Raw genomic sequence first — 22,732 nt, 5'->3', positions numbered from 1 at the left:
CCATACAGCCCATGTAACAAATGCAGGCTTGGGGGAAACTCAAGCTCATGGCTGTTCTGAATAAAAACAACAAGAATTCCTGTGGTACCTATAGACTAACAGGTATTTTGGAGCATAAGCTTTTGTGGGCAAAGACCCGCTTCATCAGGTGCATGAGTGTGGGGGAAGGGTTCAGAGGAGGATTTAAAGAGGGAGTCTCAGTGAAGGGGAGGGCCAGAGTTGACAAGGTCTGTTCAGTCATAGAGGATGTGGCCCATTATCAGGAGTTAATGTGGAGCTGTGAACATCAAGACAGGAGAACTCAAGTCACTTCAGTCAGGGAGAATGTAGCCCATTATCAGTAGTGAATGTGGAGGTGTGAACATCAAGAGCAGAGAAACTGCTTTTGTAATTGGCCAGCCACTCCCAGCTGCTGTTCAAGCCTTGGTTGATCGTGTCAAATTTGCAAATGAATTGCAGCTCTGAAGTTTCTTTTTGGACTTCATTTTTGAAGTTTTTTTTTTGTTGCAGGATGGCTACTTTTAAATCTATTACTATCCAGGGAGATTGAAAGGTCGCTCTACAGGTTTTTGTATGTTACCATTCCTGATGTCTGATTTATGTCCATTTATTCTTTTACATAGAGACTGTCCAGTTTTTCCAATGTAAATTGCAGTAAGGCATTGCTGGCACATGATGGAATATATTACACTAGTAGATGTGCAGGTGAAAGAGCCTCAATAGTGTGGTTGATGTTAGGTCCTGTGATGATATCCCTGGTGTAGATACGTGAGCAGAGTTGGCACCGAGGTTTGTTGAAGGGATTGGTTCTATGTTTAGAGTTATTGAGTTGTGGTATATAGTTGCTGGTGAGAATTTGTTTAAGATTGCTAAGGCTGTCTGTAGGCAAGGACAGGTCTGCCTCCCAAGGTCTGTGAGCGTGAAGGATCATTGTCCAGGATGGGCTGCAGATCACTGATGATACACTGGAGAGGCTTTAGCTGGGGGCTGTATGTAACGACCAATGGTGTTCTCTTGTTTTCCTTGCTGGGCCTCTCTTGTTGTAGGTGGCTTCTGGGTACACGTCTGACTGTGTCAATCTGTTTCTTCGCTTCCTTAGGTGGGTATTGTAGTTTCAGGAGAGCTTGGTAAAGGTCTTGTAGATGTTTGTCTCTGTCTGAGGAATTGGAGCAAATGCAGTTGTACCTTAGTGCCTGGCTGTGTACAATGGATCATGTAGTGTGCCCTGGATGGAAGCTGGAGGAGTGTCGATAAGCATAGAGGTCCGTGGGTTTCCAGTATTGGGTGGTATTTATATGACCATCACTTATTTTCACAGTATTGTCCAGGAAGTGGATCTCTCGTGTAGACTGGTCCAGGCTAAGGTGTGTGTGTGTGGTTGGGGGAGGGACTGTTGAAATCACAGTGGAACTTTTCAAGAGCCCCTTTCCCACGGGTCTGGATGATGAAGAGGTCATCAATGTAGCACAAGTAGAGGAGGGGCACTAGGGGACGAGAGCTGAGGAAGCGTTGTTCCAGGTCAGCCACAAAAATGTTGGCATACTGTGGGGCCATGAGGGTGACCACAGAAGTGCCACTGATTTGAAGGTATTAATTGTCATCAAATCTGCAATAGTTGTGGGTGAGGACAAAGTCACACAGCTTCACCACCATCTGTGCCTCAGTATCATCAGGGATAATGTTCCTAACATTTAAGTCCATCTTCATGTGGGATATTGGTGTGAAGGGCCTCTACATCCATGGTGACCAGGATGGTGTTTTCAGGAAGGTCACTAATGAATTGTAGTTTCCTAAGGAAGTCAGTGGTATCTTGAAGAAAGCTGGTAGTGCTGGTAGTGTAGGGTCTGAGTAGGGAGTCCACATATCCAGTCAATCCTGTAGTGAGAGCGCCAATTCCCGAGATGATGGGGCATCTGGGATTCTCAGGTTTATGGATCTTGGGTAGTAGACAGAATAAACCTGTTGGGGGGTCTAGCGGTGTGTCTGTGTAGATTTGTTCCTGTGTGTTTTATAGGGAGGTTTTTGAGCTGATGTTGTAGTTTCTTTGTGTACTCCTCAGTGGGATCCTGGGACAGTGGCTTGTAGAATGTGGTATTGGAGAATTGCCTGGCAGCCTCCTTTTGGTAGTCTGTCTTATTCATTATGACAACAGCACCTTCCTTGTCGGCCTCTTGGATGACTTCAGAGTTGTTTTTGAGGCTATTGATGGCATTGAGTTCTGCACGGCTGAGTTTATGGGGTAAGCAATGCCACTTTCCCACGGTTTCTGCCTGTGCACGTCGGCGGAAGTATTCTATGTATAGGTCCAGTCTGTCATTTTGACCACTAGGGAATCCATGAAGAATTATTTTTCTTGTATTGCAGGTGGGAGGTACTGTGAGTCAGTGCACTGTTCATTGTCATGTTTGATGTATTCCTTGAGTTGGAGATGGTGAAACTAGGCTACCAGATCCCTGCAGAACTGTATCAAGTTTCTGGGGATGGTGGGGCAAAAAGAGAATTCCTGAGAAAGGGCAGACTGTTCTGCTGGGATAGGTGTGTAAGTGGAGAGACTGACAATATTGTTAGGTGTGTTAAGGATACCACTATTGTGGCCCCTTGTGGAAAGTAGGAGTTTAGATAGTTTAGAGTCTTTTTTCTTCTGTAGAGAAGAAATGCGCATTGTAAATCTCCTGTTTTGTTTTAGTTAAGTCCAGTCATGTGGAGGTTTGTGTGGAAGGATGTTTTTTTATGGGAGTCTCCAGATTTGAGAGCTCTTTTTTGATGTTTTTCTGTTTGCTGTACAGGATGCTGATCAGGTGGTTCCTCAGTTTCTTAGAGAGTGTGTGGCATGTATAGTATGTTGATTTCAGTGGGTTTTTCACCTGCAGTCCTTTTGGTATGATGTCAATCTGTTTGCATTTGGAGAGAAAGATGATGTGTGTCTATCTGTGCAAGTTTTTTTCATGAGGTTGATGGATTTCTGCTCAGTATGGCTAAGTGCAGTACCTTGCACGGTGACAAGTTTCAGAGGTGTAGCTGAGTTAGTCTGTATCTTCAAAAACAGCAAGAAGTCCTGTGGCACAGGAAGATACAGACTAATTCAGCTACCCATCTGATACTGAATAAAAATAGTCATTTAAGAGGTAAGAACTCAATTTGCTATTTCTAGAAGTTTAAGCACTGCTTAGGTTACAAGCTAAAGTGAGTTTGGTGGTTTTATCCTAGTGTCACATGGATATATGTCTGTGTCAGAGTACCACCAGATAACTGGGAGGCCATTACTTGGAGTGTCTAAGTAGCATGAGTGATAACTAGCAGCCAATTATTCCAAATCAGGATTGCATTGAACTACTGTGGAGGTAAAAGAGCAAGTTTTAAAAGTGTGTCCCCATGCTATGCCTGGCTTTATCTACTGCTCTACAGATCATACTTTTCATCTGCTAAATTTATTCTTTATTGCACAGAAATAAATGTTAACATTACCTTCAGATTTAGTCATGCCATTTTTGCAAACCTACCTCTCTGAATCACTAACTGAACTCAACAAAAGGATTTTATTTGCTGATAACTTTTCATATGAGAGATTTGAAGTGCCAGATGACATTAGCTCTAGTTCAACAAAATCATTAAATTCTCACCTTAAATCTCACATACAGGAAGCTCTCATCGGGGTCACATGAACAAGCTGATTATATTAGTCATGCTACAAGAGTGATGTACTCATTCCAGTAAGTTCACTATATTCATGCTGAAGTATGATGTATGATAGAATACTTCAGATTTAACATGATATGGTTTCTTTACTTTAGTGTTTTTACCAGTTATATTTTGTCACCCTAATTTATATCACTCTTGTTCTGCTCTCTGCATTCTGTAGTCTATTCTCATCTTCCTTGCTATGTCATGTTGCAATACAATAAAGATGTACACTATTGTGTGTATGCATATAACAAAATGTTAGTATTCACTCTACATTTAAGATTGAAGCCAACTTCTCCCAGTAAACCCCCTTTGTAAATATCTCCTATAATTTACCAAAGCTAAACAAATCTCATTTAAGTTTTATATATAAAATTTTTCTGAAAAGTCTAAAGGAATAAGATGAGGCATTTGTAAGGCTTTGGGTACCTGAGAACCTTCTTTCAAGATCAGATATTTCGAAAGAGCCATTTTGAAATATCTTATTTCGAAATAACACAACCACACACAAAATGCATCTCAAAATAGCACCCAGCTATTTTGAAATAGCATTTCCAGACACATAGCCCTACTTTGAAATGGTGCCATTGGAGCCCATTATGGCTTACATCAAAATAGAGCTATTCCAGGCCTTAACAGTGCCTATTTTGAAATAGGCATTATTCCTCATAGAATCAGGTTTGTCAGAATCAGATAATTGCACCCACTATTTTGATTTTATTTCAAATAGTGTGTGCATCATTTAGATGATGCCAAAGGTATTTTGAAATAAAGGATGAGTTATTTGAATGAAATGCGTTTGAACACTTTCTCAAGTCTTCCATTTTCTGTCTTGCCATAACCCAAAAACATCCAGATGGCTTGAGACAGATACACTTTTGGACTTCACAATCTCCTGACCTACAATATGAATTGGTATCAGTGGCTACCTTTTTGGGGTTATGCTTATTCAGGGATTGGGAATTGTATGCATCAGTTTTTGATGGGCCCTAGTAAATGGGCATCACTAAGTGAAACCTTTCAGATATATCTCTATCTGTTTATGGACCTTATCATCTTACTATCTATGCACCTCAGCAACATGAATAAATTCCCCCCTGCCACAACCCTGCTGTGAATTAAATAAATATTATATTCCTGTTTTTCCAATGGTGAACTGAGCATCAGAAAGATTAAATGACTTGGTCAAGGTCTCAGAAGAAATCAGTGGTACAGCCAGGTATAGCTCTCAGGTCTTTCAAAGCCAAGTGGCAGGACCATCATTTCACATTTTGGTGGGTGGGTAGCAACTATAAGAACTATTCCAAGGGCTTTTTAGGCCGTTGAAAACGTCATTTTCTTTTTTTTTTGTAGATACTTTAGCTGTTTTAACTGACAGAAGCCCTGTATCTAATTACTGTATAAAAGAAATAAAATTAAATAGGTATTAGACCCTGTCAGCTCTAATAATACCACATATACAAACATCTGGAAAATAATAAGATGATAAGTAACAGCATGGATTTGTAAAGAACAAATCATGTGAAACCAACCTGATAGCTGTCTTTGACAGGATAATGAGTCCCGTGGATAAGGGGGAAGCGGTAGACATGATATACTTAAACTTTAGTAAAGCATTTGATACACTGTCATGTGGTCTTATCAATAAACCAAGGAAGTACAAGGTAGATGGGGCTACTGTACAATGGATGCACAACTGGTTGGATAACCATTCCTTGGTTATCAATGATTCATGATCATGCTGGAAGGGTGTAACAAGTGGCGTTTTACAGTGATCAGATCGGACCAGTTCAATTCAATATCTTCATTAATGATTTAGATGATGGCATAGAGGGTACCTTTATAAAGCTGAGAGGGGTTGGACAAAATGGAGAAATTATCTGAGGTAAATATGATGAAATTCAATAAGGGCAAATGCAAAATACTCCACTTAGGAAAGATTAATTAATGTAATACATAATACAAAACAGGAAATGCCTGGCTAGGAAGGAGTACTGCAAAAGGGACCTAGGGGTCATAGTAGACCACAAGCTAAATATGAGTCAACAGTGTGACACTGTTGCAAAAAAAAAAAGCAAATGTCATTCTTGGATGCATTGACAGGAATGTTGTAAGCAAGACATGAGAAGTAATTCTTCTACTTTACTCTGCGCTGATTAGGTCTCTACTGGAGTATTGTCCAGTTCTGGGCACCATGGAGAAATTGCAGAAGTCTAGAGAAGAGCAACAAAAATATTAAAGGTCTAGAAAAAACGACCTGTCAGGGAGGATTGCAAGAACTGGGTTTGGTTAGTTTGGAAAAAAGATGATTGAGAAGGGACGTGAGAGAGAATCTTTCAAGTACATAAAAGGGTGTTACAAGGAAGAGAGAGAAAATTATTTTCCTTGGTCTCTGATGATAGGGCACGAAGCAATGGGCTTAAGTTTCAGCATTGAAGGTTTAGGCTGTACATTAGAAAAAAATTCCTAACTGTCAGGGCAGTTAAGCACTGCAATAAATTGCCTAGGAAGGCTGTGGCATCTTCATTATTGGAGATATTTAAAAGAAGTTTAGGCAAACAGTTGTCAGGGATCATCTAGATGGTGGATGGTTCTGCTATGAGGGCAGGGGCTAGACTTGATGGCCTTTCGAGGTCTCATTCAGTTCTAGTGTTCTGTGTGTAGTACCCCTCTGGGTACTACATATGATTCATTGTTCTGACATCTTATGTCAAATAACATGAGACAATGTTAGACTTAAAATTTTAAACCTATATACTTTGTTACTACGCACAGAGAGAGAGAGAGAGAGAGAGAGGGAGAGGGAGAGAGAGACTGACTGACTGACTGACCGACCGACCGACCCTGTCAGGACTCCTGGGTTCTATCCCCATTCTGGGATGGGAGGGAGGTTTAATTGGTTAAAAGGGGTGAGGGGAGGATACATCTGGAGTCTATAGAAGATCATCAGAATGTCCATATTGGTCAGACCAAAGGTCCATCTAGCCTAGTATTCTGTCTTCCAGCAGTGGCCAATGCCAGATGCCCCAGAGGGAATGAACAGAACAGACAATCATAGAGTGATTCATCCCTGTCACCCATTCCCAGGTGCTGGAAAGCAGAGGTGAGGGACATGCAGAACATGGTGTTAGGTCCCTGCCCACATGAGCTAATGGCCATTGAGGGACCTATCCTCCATGAGTTTATCTAGTTATTTTTTGAATTCTGTTTTATTTTGGCCTTTACAATATCCTTTGGCAAAGAGTACCATAGGTTGCATGTGAAGAAATACTTTATTTTAATCTAAGGTTAAGTGATTTCCATAAGAGAGAATTTGGCCTGGCAGATTCAACATAGGACGCAGTTAGTAGGTGTAGGTTCCGTTGCTGACTCTCGCCTGGATTCATTTCATGACCATGGGCCCATCATGTTATCTAGGCATTGTATGCACACATGATAAGGGCTGGCAACTTTGACAAAGAATGGTTTTGTACAACACATAATGAACCTGTGGGACTCATTGTCATGGGACGTTGTGAAGATCAAAAGTTTACTAAGCTCAATAAAATTAGCTAAATTCATGGAGGATAGGTCTATCAATGAGTTAGGCAATAGAATCAGGGTCACAACCTATGCTCCAAGTGTCCTTAAACTTACAACTGACAGAAGCATGGACTGGATGACAGGGGATAGACCACTTGGAATTGCCCTATTGTGTTCATTCCCTCTGAAGCATCTTGCATTGGCTGCTATCAGCAATAGGATACTGGGCTAGAAGGACCATTGCTCAGACCCAGTATGGCCAATCTTATGTAGTTTAAGTAGGAAAGATAAAGGAAATATTATGCTCTGCTTAGATGGGAAACCTGAGGCACACAGAGTGACCTGTCCAGGATTAAACATGGAGTCTCCTGATTCCCAGTCTTAATACAAGATCATGCTTCATCCAAACCAACCATTTCTGAATTTTCTGATTTTTAATTTAAGCTTCCTCCGTGGCTGCCTGGTTTCAGCTCTGTCTGGAGTATTTTTTGCAGTTTCCTGAACCTATTACTCCCCATTTCTTTAGTCTATTAGCATCTCCTCCTGTTGATGTCTCTTCGGATGCCAATCAGAGGTGGCATGGGGGGAAAGCTAGCTCTTGGAGTTCTCTGGGTTTTTCTTTGTTTTAACCACTAGTGCTGCAGATTGACTGATGCACTGGTGACATGAAATTGGAGCTGCCTTCTGTGACATACCAGGCTATCCAAACCCCTGAGGAGCTGTTTCAATTCTGCCCTGTAACCTTGGGTGCCTTACTATACCTTACTGGTGGTAACTCCCACCTGGGTTGTTCACACCCTTCCAGCATGCAAGCAGCTTCTGAATTTATGTGTATCTGCAGCCTGCCATTCACATTCCAGTTTCACTCTGGCTCTCACCAGCTTTGATTATACTACAAAGTTACCCTACCACTCTTGAGGTCTCATTCCCCCACCCTTATCCCCTGAAACGTATGTCTAGTACTGTCCAGGCCACCTGGATAGTCCAATTATATTGTCAGGTATTTCTGAGAGGGAATAAAATTCACCAGTCTATCATCCTAAACCAAGTTACCCAAGCACTTTAACTTACACACTGGATCAGCTAAAACCATAAAAGAAGCTTGTTAACTACAAAGACCTAGATTGTGAGAACAGGGATGAAGCAGAAGAGCCAGAAATGATTGCAAGTAAAATAAAGATAAAATGCTTTCTAATGCTTAACGTAACAAACTAGAATAGATTTAAAGCAAAGTTTCTCACCACCTGCTTCCAACAGCATTACCGTTCAGGTCAGGACCCCTCACCCAGGGTCGAACAGCTGATTCCTTTATCTCTCTAAAGCTGCGTCTACACGTGCACGCTACTTCGAAGTAGCGGCACCAACTTCGAAATAGCGCCCGTCGCGTCTACATGCGTCGGGCGCTATTTCGAAGTTAACTTCGACGTTAGGCGGCGAGACGTCGAAGTCGCTAACCTCATGAGGAGATAGGAATAGCGCCCTACTTCGACGTTCAACGTCGAAGTAGGGACCGTGTAGACGATCCGCGTCCCGCAACGTCGAAATTGCTGGGTCCTCCATGGCGGCCATCAGCTGGGGGGTTGAGAGATGCTCTCTCTCCAGCCCCTGCGGGGCTCTATGGTCACCGTGGGCAGCAGCCCTTAGCCCAGGGCTTCTGGCTGCTTCTGCGGCAGCTGGGGATCTATGCTGCAGGCACAGGGTCTGCAACCAGTTCTCAGCTCTGTGTATCTTATGTTGTTTAGTGCAACTGTGTCTGGGAGGGGCCCTTTAAGGGAGCGGCTTGCTGTTGAGTCCGCCCTGTGACCCTGTCTGCAGCTGTGCCTGGCATCCCTATTTCGATGTGTGCTACTTTGACGTGTAGACGTTCCCTTGCTGCGCCTATTTCGATGTTGGGCTGAGCAACGTCGAAGTTGAACATCGACGTTGCTGGCCCTGGAGGACGTGTAGACGTTATTCATCGAAATAGACTATTTCGATGTTGCAACATCGAAATAAGCTATTTCGATGTTGGCTGCACGTGTAGACGTAGCCTAAGTGTGGAAAATGATATGGACAGGAGAGAGGGGGTGACTTTGTGCATTTGCCCCTCCCTTTTGTCATGTCAGTCCCTCTTTAGAAAACTTGACCATCTGAGAACCGAAAGGGAAGGGTTCTGGTGGAGGACAGAGACTTCATTCTGCTCCTTTGCTGAGAAACAGATCTCTTTGCCCAGCCCTCGCTTTTCTTGACAAAGAAGGGCCACTTACTAGCTGTTGGACCATCAGCTTTGTTCACGTATGGCTGGAGCATCAGCTTGCTCTTTGTCTTTGAGAAATTGCTTTAGCCCCTCCCCAAACTTATCTGGGACACGCATGTCCTGATTTAAATGTCTTGTTCATTCATTAACACACCATATTGCTACTTGCATTTTACCAGTATATCATAGATCAGCACATTAAGAGCTTTCGAACGATGCCGCACCAGCATGGCTATAGTTAAGGCTCTTCTAACTTAACTTACGGATATCTGCTTACAATTCCACCTTCAGCAAGGTATAGCTTTATGACATGTATTTCACAGGAAAGCACGGGGCTCATAGCAGACTAAGGCTCAGATTACAATGAGCAGGCACCGTACTAGTTGCCCTCATAAAACCTCATGAATACATCTTTCATCTAGAGCTGCAGCTCCCCTGCCATGGTTTGAAGTAGTACGAGATAACAGCACAGTGTACCTTGGCATGTCTTAGCCCACTAATGTAATGCAGAAATAAGGGAAACAATGTTCTGAATCTGATGGCCTTTTTAGTCACAATTACAGAGACAGCATGAGTTTGAAAACATCTACATAAGGACATATATAATAGTCAGACAGCTAGATATTTACACTATTAATCCAAATATGGATGAGCTTTTGGCTAGCAGGTTTTTTCCCCTAATGAATGCTAGTGTTGTAACAATATTTCTGAGTCTACATAATGGATGGTAATGCACATATGTATCCTCACTTTTAATGATCAGAATATCTCACAGTTTTGTATGTGCCCCTATAGACCTGGTGAATATGAATGATGGAAATGTTTTTATTTGGCTGCAGATGAAAATACTTTAGTCTGGAAAAATGGTGTGCTCTAGTGCTTTGAAAATGAAAGAGGGGATGATGAAAGAAGATTAATCCCACCCAAGAGAGAGCTAGAAAAGACATTCAGCCTCCCGGTCCCACATCTCTCTCTCACTTAATTTATTTTGTCAGGAGCAAACTCTGCAAAGTGTAGAGTGGTTCCTCTGGCATGCGGAGTGTTGCTCTGCTCCTATTGATGGGAATGGGTGTTGAGGGCATTTGGCAGCTTGCAGGAGAAGCTTGGCACTTTGTAGGATTGGGCCTCAGCGGCAGGGCGGATGGTCAGCCCGAGCCCCTGGGCAAGGTGGGAAGGGGACCCGGTGCCTTGACGTCACAAGTGGGGTCCTAGGACAGTGAGCCCTTAGCACTGCTTGGATTGTTGAGCAGCACTGCCGTGGCAGTTCAAAGGGGCTTGGAACTCCAGCCGCCGCTGCTACTACTGCTACTCTGACTCCTTTGAAATGGTGGGCCCCCATGCAGCTGCTCCCTTTATCTACCCACCCCCGTCGGCAGGCCTGGGCCTCAGTAAAACGCCCTGTATCGCAAGGGCTAGGCACTTGTACAGAAAGCATGCAGCCACAGGCTGTAGAACAAGCCGGATAGATACACAGCCAATCGGTAAGAATCCCTCAGACTGCAAGTAGGTTTCCAGCAGTTGCTCAAGCTGCTCTTTGGAGAAAAGCCGGAGTAAATAAGTAGAACACAGTGTACCCTGAACATCAGCAATCTGGGGTTTTCTAGAGGGAGCCACTCACATACCATGGTAAATGGGCCTAGTTAAGAAACTGGTGTAGTAATTGCACTGGTGGTGGAAAAACAATGGATTATTAAATGGAATCCCCAAGTGCTCTGTCCTTAAGCCCTTTATTCAGGGGCAGGGAGATACCAGCCCATGGACTGGATCCAGTCCACCAGAATTAGCTCTTGGTGGGCTCCAACCTTTATATTTGCCTGTTCCTCTGCAGGTATTGGGTGACTGCAGCTCTTATTAGCTGTGTCTACACGTGCATGCTACTTTGAAGTAGCGGCACTAACTTCGAAAGAGCGCCCGTCGCGGCTACACGCGTCGGGCGCTATTTCGAAGTTAACTTCGATGTTAGGCGGCGAGACGTCGAAGTCGCTAACCCCATGAGGAGATAGGAATAGTGCCCTACTTTGATGTTGAACGTCGAAGTAGGGACAGTGTAGACGATCCGCGTCCCGCAACGTCGAAATTGCCAGGTCCTCCATGGCGGCCATCAGCTGGGGGGTTGAGAGACGCTGTCTCTCCAGCCCCTCAGCTCACTGGTGGCCGCGTGGAGCGGCCCCTTAAAGGTCCCCTCCCCCCTCCCTGACTCTGCAGGAAGCTGAGGCAACGTGCAGGCTGCAGCCTGCACACGCGGCTAACCTGCACAACCCTCAGCCACCCACCCAGCAGCGATGGCGAGCCAGCAGCCCCCCCAGCGCCCCCAGGGGACCCCCCCCCCAAGGGGAGCCAGGGCAGCCAGCCCAGCCAGAGGGCCAGCCAGTCTGGAAAGCGGCAGCGGGGCCCCTCCTGGACGGAGGCCGAGCTGTGGGACCTGCTGGGGCTCTGGAGCGAGGAGGAGGTGCTCCAGGTAATGGGGAGCAAGAGGCGGAACGCGGATGCGTTCGCTCGGCTGGCCGATGGCCTGGCTGCCCGGGGTCACCCTGCCCGCACTCCTGATCATGTGAGGGGTAAGGTGAAGGAGCTGCGGCAGGGTTATGCCCAGGCCCGGGATGCGGCCAGCCGATCTGGGGCCGCCCCCGTCACTTGCCCCTTTTACAGGGAGCTCAGGGACATCCTGGGCTCCCGGCACACCTCCTCCCCTCCGGCCACCCTTGACACCTCAGCTGATGAGCCCCAGCAGGCCCTGCAGCCGGAGTCCGCCCCGGAGGCAAGCCCCGCACCCCGGGGGCCCCCCCCCGGAGGCCATCCCCGGGACATCGCGGCAGGAGGAGGAGGAGGAGGAGGAGGAGGGGGGCTCCTCCTCCGCAGAATCCAGCCTGCAGATCCTCCTCCTGCATCCCAGAGCAGCAGCAGGGCCTCCAACCCCCGGGGATCTCCGGACCGTGGGAGCGGACCCACAGGTAGGTACCCCTCTCTGGTGGACACCCCTGGGCTTGAGGGGCGGAGGTAACAGAGATGTGTCCAGGGCCCCCCACACGCTCACATGGCCATGGCCCCAAGGACACCAGGGCCATGGCCCTCACAGCACTGCAGCCATCAGCCCCTGCCCCCCCCGACCCTGCATGACAGTGCCATGCCCCATCCCCGGGCCAGGGGGGAGCGGAACCTCGAGGGGCCCCCGGGCGGAGTGGGTGGGACACCCCGCAGCAGCAGCATGTGATGGAGTGGGGGGAGTGCCAAAGGGAGACTCAGGCTACATATGAGCCACAAGAGCCGAAGAGCTCCCAGGGCCAAAGGAGGATCCTGGCGCTACAGCTGGCAGGTGACACCTCTGCCCTGAACAAACAGGAGGGAGGAGCCGAGCAGGCTTGGAATTGGGGCGGGAGGGCGGGGGCCACAGGTAGAGGCTAGGGGAAGGGAGAGCTGGAAGGCAGCCAGCCTGAGGAGGGGGAAAGCTGCATCCCAGAGGGGCCCCCCTTGGGGTCTTCTCCCCAGGACGGGTTGGAAGGACTGTCTCTTCCGACAGCTGGTGCTGTCACTCCTGCCAGAAACTGGGCATCTGTGGCCTAAGAAACCTCTCCGGCTGTCAGACCCTGCGGGGTGAAGTGAGAGTCGCTCCCACCAGGGGACAGGGTGCAGGGCAGGGGGATCCCTGAACCCCATCCATCACAGCAGCATCTCCCGGGGACGGGGATGGGGAACCTGCAGCACAGGGCGGGGGAGACAGAGGCCATGGCTCGGGGCCCACACTAACGCCTGTCTCCATTCTTCTTTCCCCCCTCCTCTCCTGTGTCCTGCACCTGCACCTGCACCATCAGAAGGACCGGAAGAGAGCGCCAGAGAGGCCTCAGTTGTTCTGGAGAGCACTCCGGGACCATAGCTCCAGGGCAGCCCCTCGGCCGAGGAACGACCAGCCCCGCGGAGGGCTAGACGGTGGACCCCGCGCCTACTACCGCCGACGGCGACGGACCCCCAGCTGCTGGCCATCCTCCGCCGGCAGCTGGAGGTCTTGGAGCTGCACCTCCAGCTGCAGGAGCGGGCGCTGGCCTGGCGCCAGGAGGCATGGGGGGCCTATATGCAGACATTTAACCGGCTCGTCGACTACCTGGCCCCCCATGCCGCACCGGCCGACCCATCGCCCGCCCTGCCCGCTCCTGCAGCTCCACCACCAGCTGCTCCGGCCGTCGCCAGCCCGTCCGCCGTCGCCCCACCACCCACCCGCGAGGGCCAGAGCGCCGAGGGACCCCTGGAGCCACCTGAGACTCGCCGGCACCGATACCTTCCGGTCCAGCCCGCTCCCACCCAGCCGCGGACCAGACTGCAGGCGCGGCGGGGCTCCCGGCTGGGCACGCCCAGTGCCGGGCTATAGGGGCGAGGGGCCCGGGACGTGGCCCCCCCCTTGTATATAGTTGGACCCTGTTTTTTTGGTGCCCCCGTTTGCCCTGTCCCCCCCATGTAAATAGTTCTCCCCTTTCTCCTCCCTGGTTTTCTTTTTATTATGTATGCCACACAGTTGTTTCTTTGGATTGTTTTATTTGTGTACATATTGCTTTGGTTGAACGTTTGTACTTAGTTTTCTGTTTGTGCTTCACATATTTATTTACACCCCAAAAAAAAGGTTCAACCAGAAAAAAAAAATTTACGTTCAGCCACAAGTTCGTGCTGTCATTTGTCCAGGACAAGTGGGGGGGGGGGGCGGTGGGGTGCTCCATGGTGTGGGCGTTGGGGCAGGAGTGTGGGGGAGGAAGGGGCGGGCAGTAGGGGGCCTGGGCAGAGTTCACCCCGCGGCCTGTTGGTCGAAGTAGGCCCGCAGGGCCTCCCGGACCCGGGTCCCCTCGGGGTCCACCTGCCGACTGGGGGCAGCAGGTGGCTACACGTGTGCCCTGCCGGCCTCCACGGCCCAGCCCTGCAGAAAGGTCTCCCCCTTGCTCTCCACGAGGTTGTGCAGGGCGCAGCAGGCACCCACAATCTGGGGGATGTTGTTGGGGCCCGCATCCAGGCGGGTCAGGAGACATCTCCAGCGTCCCTTGAGGTGGCCAAATGAGCGCTCCATCACCTGGTACGCACGGTTCAGGCGCTCGTTGAAGCGCTCCTGGCTAGCGGAGAGATGGCCCGTGTAGGGGTGCATGAGCCATGGCCGGAGGGGGTATGCCGCATCTGCGATGACGCAGAAGGCCATGGTGGTGTCCCCCAGAGGGATCTCCCGCTGGGGGATGTAGGTCCCCACCTCCAGCCGGCGGCACAGGCCCGAGTTCCGAAAAACCCGGGCGTCGTGGGTGCTGCCAGGCCAGCCCACGTAAATGTCCTGGAAACGTCCCTGGCTGTCCACCAAGGCCTGCAGGACGACAGAAAGGTAGCCCTTCCGATTGAGGTATCGTCCTCCACTGTGATTCGGGGTGCGGATGGGGATGTGAGTCCCATCCAGAGCCCCGAAGCAGTTGGGGAAGCCCAGGGTGGCAAAGGCGGCGACAGTGGCATGTGGGTCCCCCTGCCTCATGAGCCTGTGCAGGAGTATGGTGTTGATGGCACGCACGACCTGCAGAAAAAGCACATGGGACAGCCCCAATGAGGGGTGAGCAGGGTGTGCGTGGCCCTGCCCTGCTCTGGCCCCCCTGCCCTGCCCTGCCCTGCCCTTCCCTGCCCTGCTCTGGCCCCCCTGCCCTGCTCTGGCCCCCCTGCCCTGGCCTGCCCTGCCCTGCTCTGCCCTGGCCTCCCCCTGTGGGTTCTCTTACCTCCATGAAGACAGCCCCGACGGTGGCCTTTCCGACACCAAACTGCTGCCCCACGGATCGGTAGCTGTCCGGAGTGGCCAGCTTCCAGACAGCGATGCCGACCCGTTTCTCCACAGGGAGGGCACACCGCATGGCAGTGTCCCGGTGCCTGAGTGCGGGGGTGAGCCACTGGCACAGCTCCAGGAATGTCTGCCGGCTCATCCTGAAGTTCCTGAGGCAGTGGTCATCGTCCCACTCCTCAAGCACCAGCCGCTCCCACCAGTCGGTGCTGGTGGGGTAGCTCCACAGCCGCCGGCGTGTGAGGCGGGGGGTGGAGCGGGGTGCTGCAGGGGTAGGGGCTGAGCCCTGCTGCCCTGGGGGCATCTCCTCCCCTGGGGCAAGGAGGTACTCAGCTGCCTCCCACATGGCATGGGCCAGGGCAAGCCCTGCTCCTGCCGGGAGGGCTGGGTGGACCTCTAGCTGCTGCTGCTGCTGCTGCTGCTGCTGCTGCTGCTGCTGGGGGTCCATGACTGCGTCTCCCGGGGTCTGTGTGCCTATGGCTCCTCAGACCGCGTGCTGTGCAGGCTGAGTGTGTCTGGGAGGGGCCCTTTAAGGGAGCGGCTAGCTGTTGCCCCGGAAGCGCTAGTCCGCCCGTTGACCCTGTCTGCAGCTGTGCCTGGCATCCCTATTTCGATGTGTGCTACTTTGACGTGTAGACGTTCCCTCGCTGTGCCTATTTCGATGTTGGGCTGAGCAACGTCGAAGTTGAACATCGACGTTGCCGGCCCTGGAGGACGTGTAGACGTTATTCATCGAAATAGGCTATTTCGATGTTGCAACATCGAAATAAGCTACTTCGATGTAGGCTTCACGTGTAGACGTAGCATTGGCTGCAGATTGCCGTTGCACCCAATGGGAGTGGCAGGAAGGGGTGCAGACAAGGACACTGCTTCCTTCAGTTCCCATGGGCCATGAGCAGTGATCCAGAGTCAGTGACAGCTGTGATCATACGATACCTGTGGAGGCACAGATTCACATAGTGGAGGTAGTTTACCAGGGACTAATCCTCGTGGGGTGCCACTTTTTTATTGCCTATCCCTGCTTTCATGTATAAAGCTAAAGGAAACTTCCCTTTTCATGTGAAACTTCAGTGTTGCTCCAGAAGGAGTAGTGGTCCCCAAGATACATTTGGGTTGCTGATTCCCCTAGTTATTGAAGTGGTTTGGGAGAATGGTATATGGACACACCCAGTATTCTTACTATTCATACCCATATTAAGAAAAGTTGTGTATATGGCAGTGCAGTAATTTTCTAAGCAGTAAAATTATAACACCCTCTCAAGTGACTTTTCTAATCTAGGGAGACTTTTACTAGCAAGAGACCTTGACACTCTGTGTGTGTGTGTGTGTGTGTGTGTGTAAATGGTGTTCCTACTACCGAAAGGCAGCTGTTTAAAACAGTACCAGCAGAGAAATGCATCTGGTGCTTTCATTACATGTTCATGAAATGCAGTTTAATAATCCATTGTTTTTCGTGATGACGAAGCGAGAATTTCATACTTACCTGGCAGAGGTGATACCATGATCACGAAGGTGGTTTTCCAAGGGTGAGGCTCATCCATTGCATTGCAGGTATGCTGACCTTTGTGATTTCCCCAAATGCGGGAAACTCGGCTGCATAATTATCTCTGAAAATCTTTTTGTGTAACAAATAATGTGTGAGAGAAAATGGCTCTTTTCCCCAGTTTAATAATGGTGAAAAGCCACTCCCAGGAGTGGCTTAACTTTAAATGTTTTTAATAGTGGCATACGCTCAGACGTGCATCTATGGAGAGAACTCTCTGTTCTTCTTCTCCAGGAGTGTGACCGTGTTACAAATGACACCATTTGGAAAAAAAAGAAAAAAAAAGAGACATTTACTTGCCTGCAAATCTTTAGTTCCAAAGATATCAGTTGCATAAGATCCATGCTTGCCCATCCATCTTTGCCGCACAGGGTTGGGGTTATATATTGCACAAGTAAATCTCCGCCTTTTGTTTGAAAAAAAATGACTCAACTTTGGGAGTTTCCAGCATCGCTTGTTTTAGAAATCACAAGGTTCTAAGCATTTTGGCCCTTTTACTTAAACATGGATTTTCCTTTTTCCTGTGTGCTGCACCCTCCACCTGGACCTTGATTTGCAGAGGTACTGCAATGTCCGTTGGATACGCAAGTATAAAAATAGACTAGATATAAGCAAACATAATAAAGCTAATTATCTCTCAGAGGAAATAAAAGTCTAGACCAAGGCTACCAAGAACTATGAAAAATATTGATGTCCAAGGGGCTGTAAGAGCATACAACTGAGGGCAGAATTTGGCCAAAGTTTGGGACACATTTTAAAATTACTTATTACTGAGTGAAAATAAGGTGCCATTTAGTTAAGCATCACAAGAATTAGTTGAAAATGTATCCCACACAATCTTTTGTACAGGTTGAACCTCTCTAATCCAGAATTCTCTTGTCTGGCAACATCTGTAATTTGGAATGATTTTTAGTTAGCTGGACGATCACTTATCATGGTCGTGGTCCCATAAAATTTGTTCACAGCCACCAGTTCTGGCTCTCAGTGTTCTGTGTTGTTGTTTAGCTGTAATTGATCTCTAAATGCCTTCTAAGAGCCCAGTAAGCAGTAGCAGTGTGGTAATGTTGCTAGACAATATTGACCTCCCACGGTTTGGTAAATTCTCTCATTCGGCACCAGTCAGGTCCTGAGGATGACGGATGAGAGAGGTTCAACCTGTATTGTGATTTTTCAAAGGCACTTGTAGAAGCTAAAGCCCATATGAAATTGGACCCCAGCTACAAGAAGTTCCTGTGCAAATCCTGTCCTCAGCTAATTTTGCAGAGTTGCTGTTGCAAACATTTTTCCTCTCTTGCTGGGCAATCCTGGTGCTCAGATACTGTATAAATGACAATAGATGGATCTTGCTGTCCCTAATTAATATTTTTAATCTGTTAATAATTAATGTTAAAGTCAGGAAGTATAATCAGAGACTCTACTCTGAGATTCATGTTCTATCAAGTAATAAATGTACATATTCATTACATTAGGAAATTGGAAACAAGAGCAAGAGCCAGTCTGTTTGACATTTTGTATGATATAAATTGCTCTACTCAATAAACACTGGATTTATGTGAGGATATGAGTGATGTCTGTCTGGGACAAAAGTATAATCTCTCTCATGAGGGTTAGTTAATGCCAGACATCAATTAAATACGGTTCATTAAAGCTGCTGGGTAACCTTATTTTTGTTTGGATTTGAGGAGCTCTCATCAAAGGACTGACAGAAGACCATCTCAGTAATAATCTCCACTTTTACTCCCAGCATATGCTGGGCTAAATTATGTAGTATGTACTTTGTAAAGAAAATAACCTTTTAGTGAGTATGTATGTGGAAAGAATAACAATAGGAAATGATTGCATTTTTGGCAGCTGTGGCAGGTGTATGCCCTCGGATGTGTCAGCTGTGATATTAGTGCTGACATGACAATGGCTGACTTATGTAGCAACTCCCTCTTTTCATGCAGGTGCCATTGCTAGGGCTAGATTTGACAGAATGTTGCATTTCAAACTTGATTTCAAGAGGTAGATTTACAAATTGGAATCAGCAAAGTCTGTAGCAGTACTAAACACGAGGTGACAAACCAACCCTCTGTGCTTAGGCCAAAATATGGCTTGAAATGTCTTAGGAGGTTCCTTACTTTAATTTTGGTGGCTTCAGTTTTTCGGTCTTTTTCTGGATTTGACCAACTGTCTCCTGCTTACACACTTTTGAATCAATAAGTTAAGGAACCATCTAATTCTAAGTAGTGACAATCTCCTTTAGCTGAAGTGCATGAGGCCATTCTTTTGCAACTGAAGGATCATATTTAATTACCAATGGCCAGGCAACATTGTAAGAAAGAAGTCCTTATTGAGCATGCAGAGAGGCAAAGTGTAGCACCCTGGAGGCCTGCATTTATTGGGTAGTAATCCAGCCCCCAACTTGCATTTTGTCCTATCAAACTATGTTTCTTCTGAAACTTGACCCTCTTTTTTTCCATCGCTCTCCTCCTGTTATAGACCAGGTTGTACCATGGCATCTCAGGTATGCTTAATTTATGTAGTAGTTGTGTTTTTGCAGCACTTGGATTCCTAATAGCCTGAGGTTGGAAGGACAGGAGGAAAGCAACCCACTGGATGATATGCTAATGGTACACAAAAGCCGTGTCTACATGTGCATGCTACTTTGAAGTAGCGGCACTAACTTCGAAATAGCGCCCGTCACAGCTACACGTGTTGGGCGCTATTTGACGTTAACATCGACGTTAGGTGGTGAGACGTCGAAGCCGCTAACCCCATGAGGGGATGGGAATAGCGCCTTACTTCGAAGTTGAACGTCAAAGTAGGGCACGTGTAGACGATCTGCATCCTGCAACATCAAAATAGCGGGGTCCGCCCTGGTGGCCATCAGCTGAGGGGTTGAAAGACGCTCTCTCTCCAGCCCCGGCAGGGCTCTATGGTCACCGTGTGCAGCAGCCCTTAGCCCAGGGCTTCTGGCTGCTGCTGCGGCAGCTGGGGATCCATGCTGCATGCATAGGGTCTGCAACCAGTTGTTGGCTCTGTGGATCTTGTGTTGTTTAGTGCAACTGTGTCTGGGAGGGGCCCTTTAAGGGAGCGGCTTGCTGTTGAGTCCGCCCTGTGACCCTGTCTGCAGCTGTGCCTGGCACCCTTATTTCGATGTGTGCTACTTTGGCGTGTAGACGTTCCCTTGCAGCGCCTATTTCGATGTGGTGCTGCGCAACGTCGATGTTGAACGTCCATGTTGCCAGCCCTGGAGGACATGTAGACGCTATTCATCAAAATAGCCTATTTCGATGTCTCCACATCGAAATAGGCTACTTCGAAGTAGGCTTCACGTGTAGACGTAGCTAAAGAGAGGTAACGTTAAAAAACATAAATGCTCTTGCTGAAAGGTTATAATTAAGCAATACTTTAATTCTTAGAGTTCTGAGTGATAGCACAAGAACCTAAAGCCAGAGTGAGAGAAAACAGGCTACTCCCTATGGCATTCCACCTTCCTTTAAACTGGCTCTTTCCAGTTAACACAGATTACACACTTTGCTATAGAATCCCCTTACCCATATACAGAACCAGGAAAAGTCTCCCAACATGGAGTGATAGTTTGCAATTCCAACATAATCCATTTGACCAAAAATGGATACACTAAAAGCAGCAGAGAGAACAGGTAATGAGGGGCATGAATGGGAGGGACTACAAAGGAAAATTTCAGAACAGAGATGGGGAAAGAAGATTGGCTACCAGTTTATAATCTGGATGCAGCACTGGACTTCTCCACTTTCCTTTTCTGAGGAAGGAGCTAACAATAAGGAGGACACAGCCAAGCCCTGTCCAGGAGGAGGATAGCAACCACTGTAGTCTTGGATGATTATCCAGACATTAAGATACATGGGTGTATATAGGGCTGAATTTGACCCATAATCTGGATGTAAGTATAACGTCTGCAGATAAGTGTATATTTCTTTTAAAATCCCTTCTTATTTCCAGTTTCAAATATCAGGTTTATAAGCATTTAGGCAAAATAACTTTAACTCACAGATGCAGATTTCTTAGGTCCTATATAGAATAGAGTATGGCAGAATTCTGGCTTCCCCTGCCTAGGCTTCCGAGAGGAAAGAGAGCCCTGGGGACCTCTACCCCTGCATTATGCTCCCAAACAGCTGGCTACTGTACACATCTAGGGATCACTTGAACAGTAGTGTGAGGTTCACCTGGCAATCGGAGTCTCAAAGGCCCCAAGCAGAGGTGCAAGTGGGCTGCTGTGCTGAACTTGCAAGTTATTTTCAGCTGGTATGGTGTCCCAGAAAGATTCCCTACCAGCCATCCCAAGCCCCTTCCCTGGCTGCTGTGTCTCTGTGCAGAGGGCTTAGGCCTGGAGGCAGGTCTGGGAATGCCGCAGGAGATGAAGGAGCTGCTAGCATTCTGCTCCTTGCCCTGCTGTCTCTCCCAGCAGGAGAAGCAGCAGAACTCCCATCCCTGCTCCCAGCCTCTCCCTGGAGCTCTGTCTTTGCGTACAGGGAAGGTAGGAGGTAGCTCTGCTCTGCTCGGTTTGCTGCTGTTCCTCCCAGCAGGAAAAGGAGCAAACCCCCAACTCAGATGCGACAGATTCATGGAGGGGTAGGAGGTGGGGTTGGGCATTTTGCTTCTTTCCACTGTGGGATGGGCAGCAGAATCGTCCCCAGCCCTCTTCCTCCAACCAGGTAATGAGGGTAGGGAAGAGCACAGGGTCCCAGGCAGGGATGAGGTGGAGTCACATGGGAATGTCACATGGGGAAGTCATATGCTGCCCCCACCCTTAACTGGTGTGTCCTCTACCTCCTGTACCAGTCAGAAGTTCTGTCTACTGGGGCCACCGACCCCAGGAGAGTAGGGGCAGGCTGGTGGCCAGACCCTGTTCAACTGCAGACATCACGCAACAGGAGCAGTTACAAGCACAGTCTCTATCTTTCCAATGCAGCAGCAAGGCACATTAATGAGCGTGTACCCACACTGCCATGCTGAGACTCTGCCTGAGTCTGCCCTGTGGAGGTAGAATGCTACAAGCCACCTCTGTTCCTCTGCGAGAGCTCTGCTGCTCAGCGCCCCATCACAAAGCCAGAATCTTGCCCATAGGGTGTGTTTAATACCAGTCACAGCTCTCTGCAGCTTGATGTACAGCCTAATGTGTGTCAGATCTTCAGCTGTATATGTCAGCTAAGCAGGTTTTCTGTTTCAGTGGCATTCAGAGTAGAAATTCATGTCCAATACTGCATAATGAGAGGAATTTGGCAATGCTGATTTATTGAAGGGATTATTTCCCACAGGCAACTCCTGCCGTCTTGCAGGGGGATCAATGTTTGGATTTCTGTTTTCTTACCATGCTCTCCAAAGTCTTTCAGAATCCTTATATAAGTTTTTTCTTTGAGCAAATTTTTTATTAGTGTTAATTGGACATATACTCACTCTTTGCATCCAAAGGCAAGACGCGATCTGTTGAAGTCTTGGGGTAAGAGACAAACACTGAGAATGGCATAAAAACAAGTCTTGTGTGTGCAACATAAGTCAAAGCAGAGGTGATACCAAACAATACTTCTTAACAGCCCTGTTAGTGAACTTCTTGAGCTGTACTGGAACAGCTGGCAGTACCTATCCGGCTTCAGAGGTACGAAGTTTTATTGTGTTACCTGCCTTGTCACGCCATAATTAGCATGCTTCCTTGTCGGGCCATGCAGTGCCTTAGCTCATAGCAGCTGTCAGCTCCCATGCCAGAGCAGAGAAGAGGAACACATTTCATACTGCAAGCCTCAGAAAAATTCCCAGCTTGCCCTATTTAGCAGGGGTTACACCAATTCAGATTTCTACTGGAGGGCTTTGATGTAACAGGATTGAGGAAGTGAAGTGTCAGCAGGGAGGGTGCAACCCCTTCAGAACAGAGGGAAACTAGCACCTTATTGATGTTGGATTTTGTGTTTGCCTTGCCCCTGTTTCTGGCAGCTGGTGCGCTGAATGT

At 48.1% G+C, this 22,732-nt stretch overlaps 1 pseudogene; it reads left to right on the top strand.

Annotated features, from left to right (window-relative positions):
• Positions 1 to 16,696: 16,696 nt before the first annotated feature.
• Positions 16,697 to 16,827, top strand: LOC142009843 (U1 spliceosomal RNA; annotated as a pseudogene).
• The last annotated feature ends 5,905 nt before the right edge of the window (positions 16,828 to 22,732 follow it).

The sequence above is a fragment of the Carettochelys insculpta genome, chromosome 2, assembly GCF_033958435.1.
Source record: "Carettochelys insculpta isolate YL-2023 chromosome 2, ASM3395843v1, whole genome shotgun sequence".
Lineage (NCBI taxonomy): Eukaryota > Metazoa > Chordata > Testudines > Carettochelyidae > Carettochelys > Carettochelys insculpta.
This window is presented reverse-complemented; position numbering and strand designations above follow the sequence as displayed.